Source organism: Rhinoderma darwinii, chromosome 2 (genome assembly GCF_050947455.1).
Source record: "Rhinoderma darwinii isolate aRhiDar2 chromosome 2, aRhiDar2.hap1, whole genome shotgun sequence".
Taxonomy (NCBI): Eukaryota; Metazoa; Chordata; class Amphibia; order Anura; family Rhinodermatidae; genus Rhinoderma; species Rhinoderma darwinii.
In genome coordinates this window covers 379115409-379133271 of record NC_134688.1, presented here as the reverse complement: position 1 = coordinate 379133271, position 17863 = coordinate 379115409, and positions in this window count along the sequence as shown.

Here is a 17863-nt window from a genome sequence, read left to right as displayed (position 1 = left end):
TTTCTTTATTTTTAAACTTTAATGTACTGACATATATCAGATATGTGCCAGTACATTAACCTGTGGACAGATAGCACATAGGCTGTTGTTAGGGCATACTTGGGTATGTCCTAACAACATGAAATATGGTAAGACAGCCAATAGACCCTGGGCTGTCTGTCCATATATGGTATGGCCCTCGATCGCGTCACAGGAATTCCCTGTGACGCGATCCAGGGGCATCCCCCCTTCTCACTTTCCCCTGAATGCTGCAGTCAGCTGCGATCGCAGCATTCAGGGGAATAGCGGCGGAGATGAGAGGTTTCTCTGATCTCCGGCGTTATAGAGCGGGGCTGCGGCTGTGTAATACAGCCATTGCCCCGCTCCTGACAGGAAGTGCGCGCGCGGTCAGCATGAGGTGATGCGGCCGGCGCTGCACTAATGAGCGGCAGTTCAGGCACTGGAGACAGAACATGGGGGTGTTTTGCAGTGCGCCCGCCATGCTCTGTCTTCAGTGCCGCTGCTCATTAGTGCAGCGCTGGCCGCATTGCATCATAGTGACCCCGCAAACTTATCATGACTCAGGAGCGGGGCTGTGGCTGAATTACACAGCCGCAGCCGCGCTCCCATACATTCATGTATTACTATATTGAGCTGTGCGGCTGCGCAGCTCAGTATCGAAATACAGGAAATAGCGGTATCGAACCGTTTAGGGATGCACAGTATCGAAACAGTATCGAAGTTTCGATGCACCGTGCATCCCTACTGGCCGTATACATTCATCTTTTTGTGTATGGTTTATAAAAGGAACTGTATAGGAATCTGATGCAGAAAAATGTATTAACACCTTAAGGATGCATCTCATTTTGGCCTTTGGAACAAAGTGTTTTTCTGTTGTTGCCTCGCTTCATTCCAAGCTTTTTTTAGTTTTTTGCTGACATGGTTGTGTGAGGGCTTTTTGTTTTGTTTTGTATGATGTCTTGGTATTTTTTACATTGTTGAATTCCAAGAGCCATAACTTTTTTGTTTTTCCGTCGACATAGCCGTATTAAGGCTTGTGTTTTGAAGGGCAAGTTTTTTTTCCTTTAATGCACTATATAATGTACTGAGTAACTTTTAACTAGTTCAGGACCAGGAACCGTTTAGGAATGAATCAATGCACGTTTCTTTTCTTATAATTTTTAAACACATGCATTTTGCTTTTATTTTTAGTAATTTTTAGGCGTATAGTTTGTAAAAAAAATATGCTTCTTTACTTTTTAGCTGTTTTATTTGGTGATATTATTGTCTTTATTTTTCGTGATCATCATTGTCTATCATAAATTTTGATATAGAACATGTCTATTTTAGGGTTTTGGGTCAGGGCTAGTGTCAAGAAAATGATTGACGGGAGGAGATGTGTTTTGGGCGGTATTTTTCTGTGTAATTTTGATTTTATTATTTATTTTACTTACATTTTTTTATTATTATGGCCTGCTCTTCAAAGGTCAGTAAAGACCATTGGGGGATTTTATTATTTCATAATTTTTTTTACACTATACTTTTCTACTGTAAGTTAGAAGCAGTTACAGCCTCAGTTACAAATGAAATCAGCCCTGTTATAGTGACTATTATCACTGTTAAGGCAGTGCTGGGTCTAATCAGGCACAGCAGGAGCCTCCCACTAACGGCATCCCGGCAATCATATGACCAGTCTCATGACCTACGGGAGTAATAGAGACAGCGGCGCTGCCGCTGCCTCTATTTTATACATAGCACTTGTTGAGGGCTGTGTACTCAATCGACAGAATCAGTGAAAACCACTTTTGTCTGCTCTCCAGGGTCCCTGAAAGTCTCCGACTGCCAGGCACCTGACACTCAGCTGCCCAATCGGGCAGCAAGTTTAAACCCCTGCTGTATATATATAGTGGTCGGTTAAAAATTATTGTGTGAGGTGGAATTGCAAAAAACCTGAACTCAGCCTCAGTTTTTGATGTTTCGTTTTGACGATGTAGTTTATTAATGTCACATAGGGTTCGTGGACCCACAGGGCCATACCGCCTTGGCGGTATGGCAGCTGGCCAGCAGGGCACAGGTCAGTATTGTCATGGTTACAGGGTATATGGACCCACTAGGCCGCTCCGCCGTAGTGGAGAGGCAGCTGACAGGGTCTCAGTCTATAGAAAAGTCTACAGCAGTTCGTAACACTCGGGTACCTGAACTAGTCCAAACAGTGGCTGTGGCTTCAGCACGGATGGCGGTCGGTGCAGAGAGTTGTGCCAGACGTGGCGGGCAGTACAGATGTGGCTGAAGACACTTGGACGTGGCAGAAGACACTGGACGTGGCAGAAGACACTGGATGTGGTAAACGACAGCAGGTGCAGTAGGACACGACTCCAACACTAGTAGGCACAGGAACAAGGACACAGCACGGGATACAGGAACAGGTAACAGAGCACGGGTAACAACTGGAACGGGAAACACTAAGGGACCATTTGCAAGACAGACGTGGGATAAACTAACAATGCTCAGGCAACTATCAGAAGGGCTAGGGCCTCCTTATAGACCAGGAAATCATGTGGGTTGATGATGATTTTCATGTGCGCGCGCTGGCCCTTTAAGAGCGGGCACGAGCGTGTCCGCGCACACTAAGGGACACAGAAGACCGGAGCTGAAGTGAGCGCTGGCGTCTCATAGGAAGGAGATGGGGACCAGCGCTCACAGATCCATGACTGCGGGCGTCGGGAGGTGAGTGAACCCGATGGCCTGCGGCCATGGACACTACAGTATCCCCCCTATTCTTGGGGCCAGATCGAGAGAGGAATTTGTTAATGAGAGCAGGAGCACTGAGGTTCTCCTCCGGCTCCCAGGACCTCTCCTCAGGACCAAACCCTCTCCAGTCCACCAAATAGAAAGTCCTTCCTCCTACCCTTTTGCAGTCCAGAATCTCCCTCACCTCGAACACCTCAGAAGAACTGCTGGGAGCAACTGTGGAACTAGAAGTCTTGCTGTAGTGGTTCAGGACCACAGGTTTCAGGAGGGACACATGAAATGAGCTGGAGATTCTGAGGGTAGGAGGTAGCCGCAGCTTATAGGAGACAGGGTTTATCTGTTGCAGAATTTCAAAAGGACCAAGGAACCTGGGAGCAAACTTGTATGAAGGCACATTCAAACGAACGTTCCGAGAGGACAGGCAGACTTTGGTACCCGGAAGATACTGAGGCTCTCTTCTCTTTGTATCTGCTTTTCGCTTCATGCGATCGACTGCCAGCAAAATAGAGGACCGGGTCTGTAGCCAGATTTGCAGAAAGTCCCCAAATGCAGAGTCAGCAGCAGGTACCTGAGATGTATTCGACACAGGAAGAGAGACTCTAGGATGTTGACTGTACACAATGTAAAACGGAGTGGAAGTGGTGGACTCACTTGTGTGGTTGTTGTACGAGACCTCGGCCCGTGGAAGAAGCTGTACCCAGTTATCGTGCTGTAAAGAGATGCAGTGGTGAAGATAATTCTCAATGATCTGGTTGATCCTCTCGACTTGCCCATTGGACTGGGGGTGATAAGCTGAGGAAAAGTCCAATCTCACATCCAGGAGTTTACAGAGGGCCCTCCAGAACTTTGAGGTAATCTGAACCCCCTGGTCGGACACAATGTGAAGGGGCTAGCCACGCAACCGAAAGATTTGCTGAATGAAGAGACTCACCAGTCAGGGAGCAGAAGGTAGGCCGGTCAGCGGGATAAAATGTGCCATCTTAGAGAACCGGTCCACCACTACCCAGACAGTGTTGCATCCTGCTGAGGGACGCAGGTCTGTGACAAAGTCCATCGCAATATGCTGCCAGGGGGCATTGGTTAGAGGCAGAGGTTGAAGCAGGCCGGCAGGCTTGGAGTGAGTAACTTTGTTAGAAGCACACACCGTGCAAGAAGAGACAAAGTCCAGAACATCTTTAGGTAGCATGGGCCACCAGAAGTGATGAGCAATCAGGTCCTGGGTTTTATGAACACCAGCGTGCCAAGCTAGTTTAGAACTGTGTCTCCAGCGGAGAATTCTTCTACTGTCTGCCAACCAAACAAAAGTCCTCCCCGGAGAGATGTCTCTAACCTGCAAAGGATTAGCAGTGACAATGCAGGACGGGTTTATGATAGTTTGAAGAGACTCCACCGTGTCATCCATCGCAAATGACCTGGACATGGCATCGGCCCTCACATTCTTGTCAGCAGGACGGTAGTGGAGCACAAATTGGAAATGGATGAAGAACAGCGACCACCTGGCTTGATGGGGATTTAGTCGTTGAGCGGACTGTAGATATGTAAGGTTCTTGTGGTCGGTGTAGACCAAGATGGGGTGAGCTGCACCCTCTAGAAGATGTCTCCACTCCCCCAGAGCGAATTTGATAGCCAGTAGCTCCCGATCCCCAATAGAGTAATTGCGCTCTGCAGAAGAAAAAGGTCTCGAGTAATAGCCACATACTACTGCCTTTCCTTTGGAGCACCTCTGGAACAGAAGTGCACCTGCAGCAACAGAGGTAGCGTCCACCTCCAATGAGAACTGACGAGACACTTTAGGGTGATGGAGGATCGAGGCTGAATTGAAGGCTTTCTTGAGGCTAATAAACGCGGACTCTGCCTCTGGAGTCCACACCTTGCCGTTCACACCCTTCTTGGTAAGGGTAGAGATGGGAGCCGTCAGAGATGAGAAGTTTGGAATAAACTGCCGGTAGAAATTGGCGAATCCCAGGAACCGCTGTATGGCCCTCAGGCCTTGAGGACGTGGCCATTCCAGGACAGACTTTAGTTTCTCAGGATCCGTCTTAAGACCTTGATCCAAGATGATGTAGCCCAGAAAGGGCAAAGATCTCTTTTCAAAGACACACTTCTCCAACTTGGCATATAAGCGATTCTCCCTTAGTCGCAGAAGAACCTGACGGACATGCCTCCGATGGGTCATCAGATCTGGGGAGAAAATCAAAATATCATTGAGATAAACTACAAGACACATATAGAGGAGATCTCAGAAGATATCATTGACGAATTCCCGAAAGATTGCGGGAGCATTACACAGTCCGAAGGGCATCACTAGGTATTCGTAGTGCCTGTCACGGGTGTTAAATGCTGTCTTCCTTTCGTCACCCCAGCGAATCCGGATTAGGTTATAAGCCCCCCGCAGGTCTAGCTTAGAAAAATTTTTGGCTCCTCGTATGCGATCAAACAGCTCGGATATAAGTGGCAACGGGTATTTGTTCTTGACCGTGATCTGGTTGAGACCACGGTAGTCAATGCAGGGTCGAAGAGGAAAGAGGAAAATTTTCGTATAAAGCCCCTCTCCAAATTCTCCTTGATATAGGCTGACATGGATAAAGTCTCTGGCAAGGAGAGAGGATATACCCGTCCACGGGGAAGAGAAGTATTTGGAACCAGTTCAATGTGACAGTCATAATTCCGATGTGGAGGCAACGTCTCAGCCTCCCGCTTGCAGAAGACATCCGCAAAACTGGCATACTGAGATGGTAGATCGGAGAGTGACTGAGGCTGAGGAGGCATAACAGGACGATCTTGTGACAGGCAATGGTTATGTCCTCTGGAACCCCATTGAAGAATCTCTCAGGAACTGCAGTCAAGAACCGGGGCGTGTAGGCGAAGCCATGGCAGACCCAGCAGGATAGGATTGATAGCCTTGGGTAGTACAAGAAAGGAGATCTGCTCCGAGTGAAGAGCTCCGACCCGTATTGTCAACGGCTCCATGATGAACATAATTGGATCGGGCAATGGTAGACCATTCACAGAGGCAACAGCTAGGGATCTCTCCAGAAGAACTGTGGGTAGATGTAAATGATCCACTAGATCCTGCTGGATGAAATGAGTCAAGATAGGTGGAGGAGCGATGTGACATCTCTCCGGAGATGATGGCCACAGGAATCGATAATCTGGGAGAGGTTTTAACGTTTGGAGATGTCCCACCTAGAGTTGCCTCTCCAACCAACCCTAGGTACTGGAGTTTCCCGGTTTCTGTGGGCATTGGCACACAAAATGACCCTTAAGGCCACAATACATACATAGTCCAGAGGAGCGTCTGCGCTGCTTCTCTTGTTCAGACAACCGGACTCTGTCTACCTGCATTGGTTCTTTAGGTAGTGCAGTAGGGGAAGGCGATAGTGGTCTCTGGACCGAGGGTGCTGGTCTGTGGACACGGCTCTCCTGTCGAACCTCTTGAGTGCGCTCATGGATTCTCATGTGAACCCGAGTGGCTAACAGGATGAGGGCATCCAAGGTAGAAAGAAGGTTGCGGGCTGCCAGTTCGTCCTTGATGTGAGAAGACAGTCCCTGCCAGAAGGTTGCCACCAGTGCCTCATTGTTCCTTGCAAGCTCAACTGCTAGGGTACGGAAGGAGATAGCATACTACCCTACTATGGAACCCTCTTGCTTGAGGGTCAACAGAGTGGTTGTGGCAGAGGATGTTCGACCCGGCTCCTCGAACACGGCACGAACGGACTGCAGGAACAAGGCTAGGTCCGAGGATACAGGTCCTTGTTGCTCCAATATTGGGGTCGCCCATGCAAGGGCTCTGCCAGCAAGAAGGGAGATGATAAATGCTACTTTGGCCTCCTCGAAGGGGAAGAGATGAGCCCGTAGCCTAAAATGAACCATGCATTGGTGCATTGGTTAATAAATCCTCTACATGCTCTGGGATCACCGTCATAGTGAGGAGGAAGAGGCAGAGGAACTGTGGATCTGGAACAAATAGGAGGAGCAACGGGCAGTGGTACAGCAACAGCCTCTGGAGGAAGAACCGGAGGGGGAACAGTGAGTAGATCCAGACGGACCATGATAGAATTTACAGCCTCAAGGAGTTGATCCTGACGTGTGTGAAGGCCATGCATCTCCGACTGTATCTTCTGGACTGCGGTCTTGGGCTGGCCAGCGGTTTCCATGGCCTGAGCGTACTATCACGGTCACAGGGTATGTGGACCCACTAGACCGCTCCGCCATAGTCTCAGTCTCAGTCTATACGAAACTCTACAGCAGTTCGTAACACTCGGGTACCTGAACTAGTCCAGACAATGGCTGTGGCTTCAGCACGGATGGAGGTCGGTGCAGCTGGTTGCACCAGATGTGGCGGGCAGTACAAGATGTGGCAGAAGACACTTGGACGTGGCAGAAGACACTGGACGTGGCAGAAGACACTGGACATGGCAAACGACAGCAGGTGCAGTAGGACACGACTCCAACACTAGTAGGCACAGGAACAAGGACACAGCACAGGATACAGGAACAGGTAACAGGGCACAGGTAACAACTGGAACGGGAAACACTAAGGTACCATTTGCAAGACAGACTTGGGATAAACTAACAACGCTCAGGCAAGGATCAGAAGGGCTGGGGTCTTCTTATAGACCAGGAAATCATGTGGGTTGATGATGATGATGATGATTTTCATGTGCACGCGCTGGCCTTTTAAGAGCGGGCACTAGCGTGCCCACACACACTGTGGGATACAGTGGATCGGAGCGGAAGTGAGCGCTGGCATCTCATAGGAAGGAGATGGGGACCAGCGCTCACAGATCCATGGCTGCGGGTGTCGGGAGGTGAGAGAACCCGACGGCCCGTGGCCATGGACGCTACGAGAGTCTATAGTTCATATAGGGTACCTGTGGCAGCTTGGACAGTAGCAAGGCAGGCTTGGCTGGGACTAAGCAGCATGTAGACGTCAGGCGTGGAGTAGCAGGACAGGTGTGGCATACAGCACAGCATGGCAACATCTCAACACAGCACTAGATCAGGATGCAGGTTGCAGGATACAGTAACAGGGAACACTGGGAGAAGGAAAAACTAGGGGACCATTTGCAAGACAAACTTAGGATACGACAACAACGCTCAGGCGTGGGTGGAAGGGGCTGAGACCTTCTTATAGCCCAGGGTGCTCTGGGAGCAATCAGCTAAATCTCCCACATGTGTGCGCTCTGGCTTCTTGAGTCTGGACTGAGCTCGCGAGCGCACCCTGGTGGTCACTGTGGAACAGGACGGCCGTATGTGCAGACATCTTTGGAGAGAAGGGCGTCGACTGGATGGAAGGAGTTCGTGGTCAGCGACCACGGACATTACAATTGATGTTTAAGAACAATTTGTTAAAACTTGTTTGCGTCGCTATAACTTTTTTATTTCTACATTGGTAGAGCTGTGTGAGTGCTTGTTTTTATTGTATTAAACATATTTTTACTTTTTTTTAGCAACCTAGGACACTTTATCATGTGAGTGTTAGATTGCTCATGCAATGCACTGAAATACCTTCTCTACTATTAAGTCCCCCGTCTGTCTAAACGCTCAGACGCCACCATCGCTATTAACTGTGGGATCTAAGATGTTAAATGCCTGGGATCGAAGTTATCTCCAATCCCTGCAGTTGAAGGTAGGTGTATATATAACCGCCTCCACCTGTCAGGTATTGTGCGACTAAGCTCCAAAGCCTGTGCCATATTAACAGAGCGCATATCCGCCATGCGCGGCATGTTGCTAGGGGGTTAATTTACATGGGGTTTTTTTGCCATTGTTTTTGTTGTATTTGTTTTTTGTAGTTCTCTGAAAACCTTAAATTACGTTTTACTATTTTAATTTATTGTGCATGTTACAACGTTTAAGGGGATATATAATATATGTATTTATTTGTATTATAACTTTTGTTAATAATAATTATCTTAAAAATAATCATGTTCGGGGGGCGTGCCTGGACGAGCTGGAGAGCAGTGAGGAGTACTCTTCATAGGCCTCAGCTGTACAGGGACAGACCGGTGACAAAATGGGGAAAACCTGTTCCAGAAAGACCCTGAAGGGTCCCCAGACTCAATGGGGATCGGATACCCCGATTTCTAATTTTTTTCAGCCACTCTGTGACAGTGATTCGAGGTCGGAAGGAGCCGCGACGCCACCATTGCTGGACGTGCCTGCACTATGTGCAGACCGCAGCCTTGCTCGGATCGCCCGTCGGGTGGAGGAGATTATGTCCCCGGGGACCGGAGAGTCAGCCGCACGATGAGTTACTGATCAGGCGAGTGCCAGTGAAGGAGTGAAGCCGGGAGGACACTTACCTGGTGAAGCCAGAGTCGACACGTGGCAGGCCGAAGATGGCGGCTGCTGGAATCGGAGCATGGAGGAGGAGAGAGAGGAGGATGTAGAGGTGAGCTGTGTGGCTGCAGACCCTACCTCTGTGTGTGGACCCGATGAGGGCCTTAGAGCAGACGGCCATGTCGCTGTGCCGGGGAGGCTATTTGGGCAGACGTCCACCCAGACTCATGAAGAGTCAGTCCATATTGAGGGGGATATGGGCGATTCCTCCTCAGACGAAGGGGGGGGGGTAGCCACGGTGACGTGCCTGCCTCGGAGGTCTCGTGGAGCTACAGTGAAGGAAATAAGTATTTGATCCCTTGCTGATTTTGTAAGTTTGCCCACTGTCAAAGACATGAACAGTCTAGAATTTTTAGGCTAGTTTAATTTTACCAGTGAGAGATAGATTATCTAAAAAAACAAATAGAAAATCACATAGTCAAAATTATATATATTTATTTGCATTGTGCACAGAGAAATAAGTATTTGATCCCTTTGGCAAACAAAACTTAATACTTGGTTTCAAAACCCTTGTTGGCAAGCACAGCAGTCAGACGTTTTTTGTAGTTGATGATGAGGTTTGCACACATGTTAGATGGCATTTTGGCCCACTCCTCTTTGCAGATCATCTGTAAATCATTAAGATTTCGAGGCTGTCTCTTGGCAACTCGGATCTTCAGCTCCCTCCATAAATTTTCGATGGGATTAAGGTCTGGAGACTGGCTAGGCCACTCCATGACTTTAATGTGCTTCTTTTTGAGCCACTCCTTTGTTGCATTGGCTGTATGTTTCGGGTCATTGTCGTGCTGGAAGACCCAGCAACGAGCCATTTTTAATGTCCTGGTGGAGGGAAGGAGGTTGTCACTCAGGATTTGATGTTACATGGCTCCATCCATTCTCCCATTGATGCGGTGAAGTAGTCCTGTGCCCTTAGCAGAGAAACACCCCCAAAACATAATGTTTCCACCTCCATGCTTGACAGTGGGGACGGTGTTCTTTGGGTCATAGGCAGCATTTCTCTTCCTCCAAACACGGCGAGTTGAGTTAATGCCAAAGAGCTCAATTTTAGTCTCATCTGACCACAGCACCTTCTCCCAATCACTCTCAGAATCATCCAGATGTTCATTTGCAAACTTCAGACAGGCCTGTACATGTGCCTTCTTGAGCAGGGGGACCTTGCGGGCACTGCAGGATTTTAATCCATTACGGCGTAATGTGTTACCAATGGTTTTCTTGGTGACTGTGGTCCCAGCTGACTTGAGATCATTAACAAGTTCCCCCCCGTGTAGTTTTCGGCTGAGCTCTCACCTTCCTCAGGATCAAAGACACCCCACGAGGTGAGATTTTGCATGGAGCCCCAGATCGATGTCGATTGACAGTCATTTTGTATGAATTCCATTTTCTTACTATTGCACCAACAGTTGTCTCCTTCTCACCCAGCGTCTTACTTATGGTTTTGTAGCCCATTCCAGCCTTGTGCAGGTCTATGATCTTGTCCCTGACATCCTTAGAAAGCTCTTTGATCTTGCCCATGTTGTAGAGGTTAGAGTCAGACTGATTAATTGAGTCTGTGGACAGGAGTCTTTTATACAGGTGACCATGTAAGCAGCTGTCTTTAATGCAGGCACCAAGTTGATTTGGAGCGTGTAACTGGTCTGGAGGAGGCTGAACTCTTAATAGTTGGTAGGGGATCAAATACTTATTTCTCTGTGCACAATGCAAATAAATATATATAATTTTAACTATGTGATTTTCTGTTTTTTTTTAAAATATAATCTATCTCTCACTGGTAAAATTAACCTAGCCTAAAAATTCTAGACTTTGACAGTGGGCAAACTTACAAAATCAGCAAGGGATCAAATACTTATTTCCTTCACTGTATAGGGGGGGTATCCTTTCCAGTATCCCCTTTCCGGGAGAATCCTATGGGGGACCTGCCGCCTCCAGAACTTGCGGCCCAAACGCTCCGATATCACCCGGAGCTACAGGCCTTGCAGGCACTTCTCCCATCCAAAAGGGACATGGACATACTGGCTTCTGACCTAAAAATGGGGTGGCGATGTGACCTACATGTTGTACAGTTTGAGGTGTCGACCCTGCGATCAAAAGTGGGGAAACTGGAATCCTTGCAAGAGTCTATGTCTGCTTAAATTCAACAACTTAAAGATGTGCAGAGTTTATCCTCTACACAGCAGCGTAAACCTCAAGCGCAATTAGATGACTTAGAAAACAGGATCAGTCGAATAATATACGTCTCAAAATTTTACCGGAAGTGACGCGTACCTCAGATTTGATTCCAACCTTGACAGGTATCTTTAACACTTTGCTTAATCGACCAGTGGATACTCATATTGAGATTGATATAGCCCACAGGGCCTTGCGGCCGAAGAGCGCTGATTCCACGAGACCGCGTGACGTCATCTGTCGTATCCATTATTATGGCTTAAAGGAGAAGATTATGCAGAAAGCGGGATTGCAAAACGAGATCGATTTTAAGAGAGCAAAGTTACTCCTGTTTCCAGATTTAGCGAGACATACGCTGCGGCAGCGTGCATTGATGCAACCTCTCTTGTCCGTTTTGCAACAGCGTGGAATACCTTATAGATGGGGCTTTCCGTTTGCCCTACATGTGCGAGTGGAGGACAAGGCTATTTGATTGTGTACGCATGTTGATCTCCCAGGTTTTTTGCGGGCCGTAGGTTTGCCCGCCATCTCCTTGCCGGACTGGGACGCCTTCCAAGTGGACCCTCTACCGGGGCAGGGCACTGCTTCCATCGCGGTGCCCAGATCCGGATGGAGGGAGAGATCCAGATCGCCGTTGCCACAGAGACCGCGTTGGAGACAAAAAGCTTTCCCGTCAGGACATCGGGAGCGTTGATTAACTTTTCATCCCTCTTAATCCTTTTATGTTGCAGGTACTCATCAAGACGGGGACTTTCTGTGTTTTCAGTTGCAAGAAGTTCGTAATAGGGTCACTTGCTGGTTCATGCTGGGTTTGAATATGGTCCCTGTTTGTACTTACGGTTGGTCTCTTCATTAATTGCGTGTGAAGTTCTGATGAGGGCATTTGCTAGGCTCATATGTTTGCCCTATGGTCTGTCCCTAAAATAGTTTTATATATCTCTTCTTCAGATTTAGGTGATTACGTAGGCCGTGGAGTGTCGATTTATACACATTTCTCCCTATTATAGGTAGAGTTTCTCTGTTGGACAGTAGTCTTCCTCGTCCCCCACATAGGAACTCACTGAGAAGTGGTCGGTTCTCTGTAGTGATACAGGTGCTTAGTGGCACGAAATAGTAGTTTCTTCTTTACAGGATATTTTGGTTGTCTTTATATTTTTGTATTATTTCATTTTTCTTATGCTGTTCTACGGAAATGCAATGTATACATGGAGTGTTTGGGATATAATTTACGTCATTGATATATTTGTGGGCACAGCGGCGACAGATGTGGATTTGTTTGGCTTTACAGCTAGTAGCATCAGAGGTCTCCTCGTGTTCTTGGATAATGGCTGATTTGACTATTTCATCCCTGAACGTGAAGGGATTTAATGTTCCAGAGAAGAGGTCGCAGATCTTGTATTCCTCGCACAAACGGAGGACCCAGGTTCTTTGTTTACAAGAAACCCATTTTAGACGGATTATGTTCCAATGATTAAAAATAAATATTACCCGATATGCTATCATTGTAGTAACCCGAATGGTAAAACTAGAGGAGTTTCTGTATTCCTGCACAAATCCTTCCAAGGTAGGGTGGTGGATTCCTTCATGGATTCCGAGGCACTATTTATTTTCCTGAGATGTGAATTGGGTGATCGCACCGTCACGGTGGCCAATGTTTATACACCTAACACTAACCAAGTCCCTTTTTTCCTTAAAATGTTAGATAATTTGGGATCCTTTTCATCAGGCACTCCTATTTTGTGTGGGGATTTTAATTTGGCCATTAACCCCTTAATTGATACATCTTCCGGGCGGACTTCATTGGCATATAATAAGCTGAATAAATTGAGGAAGAGGTTTAGAGATATGGAACTTTGTGATGCGTGGAGATTAGCTCATCTAGATGATAGGGATTTCTCCTTTTTTTCTTTTGCACATAACTCATATAGCAGGATAGATTATATCTTGTCTCATCATAGCTTACTATCCTTAGTGGTGGATACCTCCATAGGCAATGTGTTTATCTCTGATCACGCTCCAGTGTCTTGTGTTTTACGCTTTTCACCACAGCGACGTAGAGAATTTACCTGGCGTCTCAACGAATCTTTATTGAAAGATTCCTTGTGTATGTTGGAGTTGAAAAGGACAGTGGAGAATTTTCATGAGGATCATATACGGGGCATTCAGGTGGGGGATATGCAATTTAAGGTGTCTGCGTTTGCGGATGGTTTATTGTTTTATATTACACAACCACATTTATCTTTGCCATCTCTAATGAAATCGATACAAACATATAGTTATTTTAGTAATTATAAGATGAACATCTCTAAGAGTGAAGCCATGAACAACTCTTTACCGACTTCTGAGGCTGGTCAGTTGCGTAGTAATTATTCTTTCTCATGGAAGGCTGGCTCTCTGAAGTATCTGGGGGCAAATATACCAGTGGATCTTGCGGATTCCTACTCTCTCAATTTCCTGCCTATTCTCCAAGCTCTTAGAGCTGATTTGGCCAAATGTGATACCAAGGATTTTGCTTGGTTGGGAAGAATTAGTAAAAATGAATGTCCTGCATCGGTTGATGTATTTATTTCAGACAGTACCGTGTACACTCCCTAGACAGTTTTTCCTTTTATTAAATAAAGTCTTGAACAGGTTCATTTGGCGATCTAGACCACATAGGATTGCGAAAGCTACCCTCATTAAGAGAAAGCGATATGGGGGATTGGGGCTCCCTGATTGTCAGGCCCACTACTTTGCGGCGGGGAGTGCTCGAATTTTGGACTAGTTCCATTATAAAAACTCTAAGTTATGGATGAGGTTGGAGGACTTTTTGGCACCGGTTCCTCTCACTGCACTTCCGTGGCTTAGATCGAAGTACTACACAGCTGGATATAATATCTTCCTCTCTTTTGTAGCAGGACAGGTAGTTCTCACATATAAATGGTTTCGGGGCTTAGCGGTAGTGATACCTTCAGATGGTCCGATGGTGTCGATATCCCACAATGCTGATTTTTCCCCTGGGCTGCCTCCCAATTTTCTCTCTTACTCCTCTAGACTTTTGCTGCTGACTTTCCAACATGTTTTAACGACTCAGGGTCTTAGGTCTTTTGAAGTATTGGTCCCGGAATTGAGAGATCAATAATTAGAAGTTGCGACTTTATGCGGTTACAACACTTCTATAATGATAATAAAATGAAGCTGCATCTGCATAGGGACCTGACACCGTTGGAGCAGTTGTGTGTTGCTTCTATTCCTCCAGTTAAAACTATCTGTATCATTTACAACTTTCTGCAAGATTTAAGTAATGACACACCTCCGTCCTTTGTGAAGAGGTGGGAGAGGGAGCTTGCCTCGCCCCCGTGGACGGCTGACTGGTCGAAAGCATTTGCTTTGTGTCATAAATTCTCTATCTCTTGTAAAGCCCAGTAAACTATTCCTTTTATCCAGAGGTACCAGATGAATGTTGGCGATGAAGCAAAGCAGGTGGCACTATGTTGCATATATGGTGGGGATGCCCATTAATACACACATTCTGGTCTACAGTAGTGGACCTGATTCACAAGATCACAGGTCAGGCGCTTTCCAATACTCCGGAGGTGTTGCTTCTCTCCATGCTCCCTGGCGCGATCAAAAGGTATATGAAAACCCTGATCGCAGCTCGCACTGTTATTCCACGTCTTTGGAAGACCAGTAGCGTGCCTACTATTACTGTTTGGTTTCAGGAGATACTACATCTGCATAGAATGGAGGAGGCAACACAGGCCCAGCATATGTCTTCAGGACATATGAGTTTGGTTTGGCAGGAGTGGAGGGAGTTCTGTGAGTCTGATGATTATTTGTTGTATGCCTAAGTTCCATAGGGAGAGAAGGGCTGGTCTCCTTGCAGTTTGAGTCGCAATGCCGTTAACTGGGAGTAGAGACTTGGGGGGTGATCTGTTGGATCCGTCAGAATTCTCTGGGTTCTCTTGTTCTGCTTCTATTTTTTTATCCTCTCTCTGACATAGGTTATGTATATCGGTGTTCGGTGCTGCTGAGGGGTGTTGGTTCTGATCGCCGTGGTGCCTACAGTCCTGATAGTATTGCTCGTCTTGTATTGACATGTATATTGTAATGACGGGGGGTAGGGAAACGGACAAGTGAGCCCTAGTCTACCCGCCACTCTGTCCCTGCCTACTTGCAACGACCCGCCCTAGGCGACGGGGTACAACTGGGCGGCGGTCCCTGCGCTCAGTAAGTGCACGACAAACACGACAAACAAACAAGGGAATACAAGCAAGGGAAAGGGGCAGTTGCCCACGGCAACACCGTGAGCAACCAGAGTGGTGAACGAGCCGAGTCAAGCCAGGAGTGTGCGAGGTACCAAACGAAGAGCAGAAGAGTAGTCAGTAAGCCAGGGTCTGTATGGAGCAGGATCAAAATAGAAGGAGCTGTAGCTGGGCCAGGAAACCACACGAAAAGAATCACAAGCACCGAGGGACAGGAAGGGCAGGCTTAAATAGATCGAGGGCGGGAGCTAGCTGAGTCTGGCCAGGTTGCGATAGGCTCTCCCACTCCTAAGCCTGCCAGCCTGAGTGGTGGAAGCTGGAGTCAGTCTCAGGGATGTAGATTCAGGTGCTGACTGATTAATTATGGGAGTTAACCACGAAGCTGTGCCTGGCAGATCCTTTACATATATGCTTCCTAATATCCATGTTTTCTGTTCCCAGTATAACTTTTCCTCCTGCTGGATCAGAGGACTGCTGTACCATGTGTTTTGGAACTTTGTATGCATATTAACATTTTATTGTTTTGTAGCACTTTCCATGTATGATTGCTGCGAATATGTTATGTTTCTACTGTATATTGATTCCGATGAAAACATAAATAAAAGAATGTTAAAAAAAATAATCATGTTCATTCTTTATTTTTTTTACATTTACTTTTATTTTTCTAACAATGTTTTTTATAATATTTTTTTAGTTATTTGCCCCCAAGGAGGCTTTATCTTATAAAGTGTATGTTTTCATTATAGTGCAGTGGAATAACTATCTATTCCAATGCATTAATGCCTTTGCATGTAAAATGCACAGGTAATGCCTTGGGTGCCCTTGCTAGACCTACGGCTGCTACGTACAGCTATCAGTATTAACAGAAGATCAGTACAAGATGCATAATGCCGAGTAATTGCCAAGTCACTCAATTTATTTTTGTCGATTTTTTTCTGTTTAATGAAGGGTCTGAAGGTTAAAGGGATATTCTATATTTACCTACAAAAGCATAGAAAGAAAAGGGCATACTCACTTGATACAAGGGCAGGTTGAAACAAAACTTCCCAAGTATCAAGTGAGTATGGCTTTTTCTTTCTGTGCTTTTGCAGTAAATATATGTCCCTTTTTTTTGTTGTATTTAAATATAGAGAGCGAAGAGTTCTACTGTAGGGACTCGCAGGACGAAAAGGACCTTGCATATTTTGGCCAAAATATCAACTAACACCTTATGTTTATCATTGATATATTTTTTTCAGGATGCAGCCAAGCCTTGTAATGCTAGGGGAGAATAGTTTGTCACCGCTTAGTGTGGCGCACCTGGTATCTGCTAGGCAGCCCGCCTGATGGAATACTATGGGCGTAACTAATAGGCTGTAAGCCAGCACAGTGCACTACGCGTTATCGTGCGACTGGCATACTTGTGGACGCCTTATTTGTGTGCAATGATAACACTTCGCAACCAACCCACTCATTGAATAGTAGGCATGAGTGACTGTTTATCAGTATTTCACACCTGTGGGATCTCCGCTTATATAGCAATTGTGGCTTGTCTGCATCCTGTTGGGAAGTGTTGTTTCAACCTGCCCTTGTATCACGTAAGAATGGCATTTTCTTTCTGTGCTATTATAGTAAATATATGTCCCTTTATTCTGTTTAACTCCTTAATGACCAGGGCATTTTGCGCGTTAATTACCAAGGATTATTTTTGTTTTTTTTTACAGTCGCATTCCAAGAGTTGTAACTTTGTTTTTATTCCGTCAACATAGCCGTATAAGGGCTTGTATTTTGCGGGACGAGTTGTATTTTGTAATTGCACCATTTTTAGATGCTTATAATATATCGATTAACTTTCATTAACTTTATTTTAGGAGAGAATTGAAAATAAGCAGCTATTCCAGCATTGATTTTCACGTTGTACATTTAGACCGTTTACTATGCAGCGTAAATACCATGTTAACTTTATTCTATGGGTCGGCACGATTAAGGGGATACCAAATATGTAAAAGTTTTATATGTTTTCCTACGTTTGCGCAATAAAAACCCTTTTAGAAAAAAATGACTTGTTTGCATCGCCACATTCCAAGAGCCGTAACTTTTTTTTTTTTCCGTCAATGTGGCTGTATGGGGGCTTGATTTTTGTGGGCCAAGGTGTAGTTTTCATTAATACTATTTTGGGGTACATAGGACTTCAAGATTAACTTTTATTTAATTTTTTATGGGTGGAATGGGAGAAAAGAGAGAATTTTGCCATAGTTTTTTGTGTTTTTTTTGGACGCCGTTCATCCGGCGGTTTAATTAATGTGTTAATTTTATTGTTCAAGTCGTTATGATCGTGGAGATACCATATATGTGTATGTGTTATTTGTTTTGACACTTTTACTAAATAAAACTTTTTTTAT